The sequence below is a fragment of the Mixophyes fleayi genome, chromosome 1, assembly GCF_038048845.1.
Source record: "Mixophyes fleayi isolate aMixFle1 chromosome 1, aMixFle1.hap1, whole genome shotgun sequence".
Classification (NCBI taxonomy): domain Eukaryota; kingdom Metazoa; phylum Chordata; class Amphibia; order Anura; family Limnodynastidae; genus Mixophyes; species Mixophyes fleayi.
This window is the reverse complement of record NC_134402.1, coordinates 131209449-131217100: the sequence shown is the minus strand read 5'-3', so window position 1 is coordinate 131217100 and position 7652 is coordinate 131209449. Positions and strand designations below refer to the sequence as shown.

Below are 7652 nucleotides of genomic sequence, written 5' to 3'. Positions count from 1 at the left end.
AGGCCTAGGACATGGGATAATGAATGATGGCATTGGGAGTACTAGGACATGGGAACACGAATGATGGCATTGGGAGTATTGGCGCCAGCAAAGATGATAAGAAGAACCCATGATAAGAAGAACCCGTAAAAGTGACATGAAGAGAACTAACTAGCTTTGTCAGAAGATTTATATTTACTGAGGAAAATATCAATCTTGTGTTTCTATCCTATAACCAGATCAAACGCTTTTTCATGTATAAATGTATCCCACTAATAAACAAGTTCAGTTCAGTATACATCTTGACATTAGCATGTCTGTGTCTTGATTACTGATCTCCTGGTTAACCAGCATCTTATCTCACTGATATCTGAAGGTACTTGATAAAGGAGAGGTAAAATTACCCTAACACTGCCGGCCCTGACCACTTGCCTGTACCTTAACATGTTACCTGCTTTGGACCCTAGACCACGGCCTGTTCCTGACTACACTTTTCTGGTTATCTGCCGCTATCCCGTGCTGCGCTACATTCATAAGCTTGTACTACGCTGAGTGTAAGACCTGGGGGCATCCGAGTACCTTTGAGCGCAACAAGCTCTACGGGAAAGGCGGCTGCTATAGATGAAGAACTCTACATCCTGTTCTACAAGCTTATGATAGTGGTCATTAGCCATACCACATACTTTGCCTTGGTCATGATATGGTGATCCTTCACAATATATATACAAATCACACTGTCCTGCAAAAAAGAGTCAGTGCAAGTGAAGCAATAGTTCTTCAATCCTCATATTATAATCAGAAAGTCTGGTCTACATGGGGGATTCCAGGAATATATTATTCCTAGAGAAATGACAGCCTTTCATTCTTATGTAGGTGTATTATTAGAATCTGCAAATACAATATCTGTGTAGCTGTCTTTTTGCAAACTAAGCAAAGTGTAATGGCTATAATCATTCGGCTTAACAGTTTTATTCCGTTCTATGTTGGTAAAGATGACATTTAATGAAAAGCCTCTTATACATAATTGAAACTGAAGTTACAGATAATTATTTATAAACCAATACACATTTTAAGAGATTACAATTGTATTAGTAATTCTTCCTTGTTTTCATCATTTTCAAGTAGGCTTTTTGTGCAAGTTATGCCAGATCAAAAGAAATGGCGGTGCATTCATGCAGAGAAATGTATAATTAAATGCACAAGACAGAATAATTATACATTTTGTAACAAAGAGAAAAAAATATACAAGTTATGTTTTTAATTAAAGTATAAAACATTCATTGTTTGAATTGGACATATTTGAATGGTGAACAAATTAGCAAAATGTAACACTATGAAACTGACAATACTAAGTATCCCAATGGCACGCAGGCATGGTTCAAGTGACTTGAGAAAAAATGAAAATCCAAAGGGCAATCCTCAGGGAAAAAGGGGAAAGGGTTTGGGATGCAGTCACAGACCCTAATGGGGTTGTTTAAATTCCTCAAAAGTACATAAACAAAAAGCTATTTGCAAAGGAAGGGGCACAAAAGAGAAGGGTAGAGATAAAAATAAAAATATGAATCGGACCTACAGGTGTTCTTAAATAAAAAATGTAAATTTATGTAATAGTAATAATCCAAATTCTAATTGAGCCATTAGCTTACTTAAATCTACATATGGACATTAACAAATGGAGTCACCTCAAATGGATCATGCAAATACTGCCGGATGATATGCAATTTGATTTGCAAATACGTTGTATATGATATCCAAAATAAATTGTATCAACATGTATAATCAAGTTCATGAGGTCCATACACCGAGATGTTTACTGTCTCAAAAACAAGTCAATGCTTGAGTAAACAGATAGCGCAAAATGTTGCAACGTGTAGTGTAAGGTTCAATTCAGGGCCTCGGTTCACAGCGCTGCTCCTCACATCATTGGTTCTAATACACAATATGCACCAGGCCTCATTAACGAACAGATCTCAATGAGTAGCACAAAACGGCCTGGTGTTGCACCTCTGTGTCTGGTTGGTCCACCATGATACACACCTACACTCTACTCTTGGGAGAAATGCTTGTCATAATGGAAATACTATAAGTTTTATACCACCCCTTTCATTAAAATAAGTTTCACCCTTTTTCTTTCCTAAAATCCTCCTTGATTTAGTCTTATTGAATTCAATCATGGGAGTGAGAGGCCATCAATATGCTTTTCCCGACCAGAGGATCATTGTTGGTTTAAATTTATTTGGGTAGGAGACATCATCATAAATGAAAAACTAAAAAGAGTTGCTTTTCTCAATGCATTTTGCTCACACTTCTATGCCTCATTCCAAGTCACTTAAATCTTTTATCATTCTCTCACTGAAACTAGTCTTTTGTATCTGCCTACCTGTTTAAACAGCATTAACCAAACATATAATATTATCATTAAATGATCAGTCAGTTAAATAGGAAAATCTTCAGGTAATGTGTATTTATAATTACATTTTATTTTTGACCAAGGCAGTCTGGAAAATTAAATTTACATGAAATTAATTTGTTCATTTTTATAATATCAGGTACTTACAATATCCATGGAGACATTTAATTCATACTTAGTAAATTGAAAAATGCAGTTAATTCAGGATTACTTTTAGTTACCATTCATTAGCTACGCTGAAAATAACTGTAAATGTAGAACAAAATTGTTCAACAACCCTCCAGATGTTAGCAACAACTAACGTTTCTCTTCCCACCCATTGGCAATGATACAGTAACATGTCCCTTTTCTTTCCATTTTCCAACTGTTGTGTAACTTTGTGCCCTGCTTAACTTGTACACAACCAGTCCACTCTATGATTATTATTCTTTATTTATAGTGCCAGGAGATGACTAATGTTTAACTAATGATCTTCATATGCAATCTGTGTTTTGGTAGAAATACCACGAAGCTTAGAATCAAAAGTGTTAGTAGACAAAAAATACAGAGGAAAGAATTATTAGTATAATCCAACATCAAACAGTAGAAACTGAGTGACTGGTATACTGTATGTAACCCTTACAGGCATCTGTGCTTTAGCTACTTTCCTGTATTTCCTGTCTACGTTATACTATATGTATTGTAAGATCTAAAATGTGAATTGCCATAGCAGCATTCATTCCCCCAACAATGTGTGCTACTGTAGATTCTATTTGAACAGTCACGCAGAAATAATTTACTGGATTTCTCTGAGTCCCAATAGAGTGTAATATGATTGAATTCCTATTGCTTTCTTTGCTTACATGGGCTTAAAGCAGTTGGACAATTTTATATAAACCTTAGTGCTCCACATTGCAGATACAATTGAAGAGAGATCTGAAACAGCTGATAGTTTTCTTATTTTAGAATGATTCACAGGAAATTGCCAATAACAAAAAATTCTGTATTATTAGATACTATTAAATACAATATAACATACAGGATAAAATAACAAAATATGTGATAGTCACAGTGCTGGATATTTTGCAAACGTCCCGGAGAAAATTGCAAATTGCCTAGTGAATTAGCAAGCAATCATGTACTCTAATGTCACTTATATTGACCTCACTTTGATCACCTCTATATAGAACCAGTTTGCAGCACACTGTGCTTATAGAGGGCCTGATTCATTAAGGTGTAACTGCCGAATGATAATGATGACAGTCATGTATACATGCCAGAACATGTGCTTGTAATGAAAAGCAACTATACAAATGCATTTTATGTACAGTGGGCATTAATAACATCCCGATAAATGTATTTTATGTAAAAATAAAAAAATAAAACAACAATTTTTATTCAATGTATTTTTTTATTAAGGATTATATTATTAACAAGTTAACCCGTGCATGATACTCATGCATTCTAGTCAAATAAAGCTACTTAAGGTGTTAAAAAGGTTCTTGTCATGCATTTGGGGCTAGGCCAGGCCTCCTCAGGGGAAGAGCGTTACTTCCCGACGTAAGCGCCCTTTTTTAACGTGGTTTTGTCCACATGTCACCACCTCATCATTCTTCTCCATCACCTCATCCTTCATCTTCATCGCCACATCCTTAATCTCCATCATCTTACTGTTCTAAAACCTCTCGATACACAACGTTTCTGCTAAACACCTTATCGCTGTGCTCAATCAGTCTTCCTTGAAGGGCAGTATTCATAACCTGCACTTCACATCACTGCTTCTCCGTACACGTGAAAATGCGACATACAAGTGTCCATGATCAAACACAGGCTCTGGTAAATAAATACCCACACGGTCAAGAGTTTGAGCCCTCAACTCGTAAATTTAGCCTTTGCTACCCCTCCCACGGGGGGAAGGGGGGGATGATGGAAGTTAACTGACTTCACTATTATAATTTTTTTGTCAAATAATGTCAGTATACCAAATTTCAGGTCAATTGGATGAGCCCTTTCTGAGAAAATAGTTTATTCCACACACACACACACACACACACACACACACACAAACACACGCCGCTAGGCTTATATATATTAGATAGGTGTTCATGTATTTAATTTTTTTTTATCTGTGCATTGTGATTAGACTTTATATATACATATGTATTGTGCGTATCCTACAGTGTGTCTGCATACGGCAAGTGCCATATAGACCCATATTCAACTAGAAACATTTCTTGAGATCCGCTTGTAATTGTGCGCAATTTCCATTCAATTTTTCAAAAAATGGAAATTGCGTTCCCTTCGAGTTGCTTAATGAATCAGGTCCAGATTGTCCTTCACAGGCACAAACAAAACATTGTCATCCTTGTCTTTTTCATTCACTGCAATATCCTTTCTGAAAGGGAGGGGGTATCCAACCTGGTTTATTATTTACTGCACTGCAATCTCTTTAAGGGAGTCTGCATTTTCTCCCATAGGTTAATATCTTTTGTAATAGATGGTGGAAATACCGCGCTTCCTAGAGAGTGTCTATGCAGACACTATATGGAACCCAATGAAACAGGGAGAGGTCCCCACCCCCTGGGGAGAAGGAAATGGCAAATAGGGGTTCCCGAGTGCAGTGGTTTGGGTAGAAATATGTGAGTGCAAATCAAATAAGTAAAATCTGATATTTATTCATATAAAATTGAAAAAGGGTGTATATTGGACATTTGTTGTGCATATACAATAACAGGTAGGTGAGAGTAACACCATTTTAATACTTAATGGGGAAATTCAATTAGCCGCAAAGTGTATCCAGAACGTCCGTGAGACAATTTGTGGCGGAGATTTGACAGAAATCTCCTCCCATTTTTCCTCGCATCTCTTTGGGGTGTGAGAGAAAATGAGCGTAGATTTCTACTGTAATTGCCGGCAATGTGCGCTGCGCTATGTCTGTCTGTCACATCGCTGGCAATTGACTCTCCACCAATGTGTCATGTCTAAAGAAGTGCAGCCACGCCCATGGTGTCCATGCCCCCAAAATTATGTGGCCACAGCCCCTTAGTGGTGCCACCACGCAGCAAAGGGCAGCACAGTGGCCTAGTGGTTATCATACAATCTATACCCTATACACACTGATCACTATACATCAGTTCCAAACATTCATATCACACACAGGACACACAGTGACATGCTCCCCTGTCCACCAGCTTTTAGGTCACATGGCTCAGTGCCCATCAGGTTTTCATGCCCATTTTTTAACCAGTGTGCCCCACATTACCCCTTTTTGTTGCATGATTTTCCTCCAGTGCTGTTAGCTACACACGAAAGTTTGCATCAGCTGCCTCCACTGTGCTACAAATGACAGTCTGACAAAGACACAGAAAAGCAGGAAGTACCTCCCCTGCTGCTGCTATGTCAGAGTAGCTGCCGGGTCTACAGCTTTCCATTAAACCTTTCTGGTGTCCCTTGTGCCTCTTTACCATGGAGGGAGCACCTCAGCGGCACAACCCAAAGCCCTGATCCCTAGGCAGCTGCCTAAAGCTTCCTAATGGTAGCACAGGCCCTGGGAAGATTTATTACAAAACAACCAAGGAAAATGGAAGGAAAATGAAAAAAGTCTTTTAAGTCTCCAGTTCAATGTATAATTTTACTACACAAGATGTTCAAAAGACTATACTGCAAGGGGGTAAACACTAAGGGTCCTTCACACATAATGATCTGTCATCACGTACCACCCAACAGCTCATGTTTTGAGGATATCTGGCAGATAGGATAATTATTGAGTAAGCCACCTTTGCATAGGCCAACTTTACAATAAAGTATACATAACTTGTTTACCAATAAAATGTAGTTATTACAAATATACATTTAAGTGTATTTTAGTGTGTTGGGATGTCAATGAACAGAAACTTTCACCGTGCAACATAGGTATGGCAACACAGCAGAGGGCTTAGAGTAAAATCCCCTTATTGGGTCTCAATACCCATTTGCACAACACAAGATATAATGTATCCCAATATTTCTTTGTCGTAAAAAACATGTACATACTACTATATACTGCGGACGGCTTCAGAATAGAGTTGATATTAAACACTAATATTGGAAAAAGTTTTTTTATAACTGAATATTATAGACATCACTTACAAATGTCCACAGCTTTTGATAAATTCACTTTGACTAGGCTGATGTCACTAACTTGGATCATGAATAGCTATTGGGAGATCACACAGCTTAGTATAGAAATTAAGTGCCTGGCAGCTTGGAAACACTGGATTCTCAGACTTGTCGCAGTAGAGTGTGCTCTTTCTGCCTTCACCCAGCCAATTTTGAGTATCTGAGGCAACTCAGGGGCACCAGGACACCGAGTGGTGTGGAGGACTTACTCTTCTTGTGCTTGAAAAACGGTCCAGGTCCTATACCCCGGATACCCCACAATCTGCCTGTGGACCTGGCCTCAGAAATGGGAGGCAATGGCAATGAGAGCAGCAAGTCATCCAGCCTTAGCCACTGTTGCCTCTGCAGATTATGGGGGTTCAGTAAAACAATAAATCTCTGCACAAAATGTTTTGCGGATTTCAAGAAGAAGCAGTCAGAGGATGACTCTGTCCCCAGCACAAGTAACTGCTGACCCTTGCAGAGCAGTAGTCCCAGACAACAGATATCAGCAGACCTGACTATAAGTTCAGTTCATGTCTCCCTAACCACACCATCAAAAAGATCCTGTGAGACACAGTCTCAGTCTCCTATTAAACAGCCTCGACTACTAGTCTATGGGAAAGGGCCCGACAGTAGCCGAACCAAACAGAGGTGCCATCGCCGTTGCTTCCACTGCCAAATGAAACTGAAGTTTGTACAACAAGTTTTGGGGTTCTGTCACTTTGGTTACGTGTTCTGTATGTTACATCGTCTCCCAGAACAGCATAAATGCATGTTTGACTACAGGGGCCAAGGACGCAAAGAGGTCATTATGAAAATGATGAAACTAGAGCAGAAAGTGGACATGTCCTGCCAACGCATTGACTAGCAGTATTTCTATTTTTAAATTCCCGATTAACTGGTATCAACCTGTGTTTTCCTGATCAAAATGTTTACTTAAAACTCCATGGTATATGTCTAAAATGCTCAATTTAACATGAAAGCTATCAAAACTAAATTCCTTGTGTTATTTCCTTTGTTCTTTCAAATTGCAAATAAGCTAAAGTGAGACTGCTGCATGCGCTGTCCAACTCTACCCCACCCTAACCTCTCCACCCCCTCTTCTCACTCATTCCCTGGCCTTACTGTGGATAAAATAGCAGTG

General features: G+C 38.7%; 1 pseudogene; it reads left to right on the top strand.

Moving 5' to 3' along the window:
- The first annotated feature begins 6812 nt into the window (after positions 1 to 6812).
- LOC142138849 (AN1-type zinc finger protein 3 homolog) lies at positions 6813 to 7376 on the top strand (annotated as a pseudogene).
- The last annotated feature ends 276 nt before the right edge of the window (positions 7377 to 7652 follow it).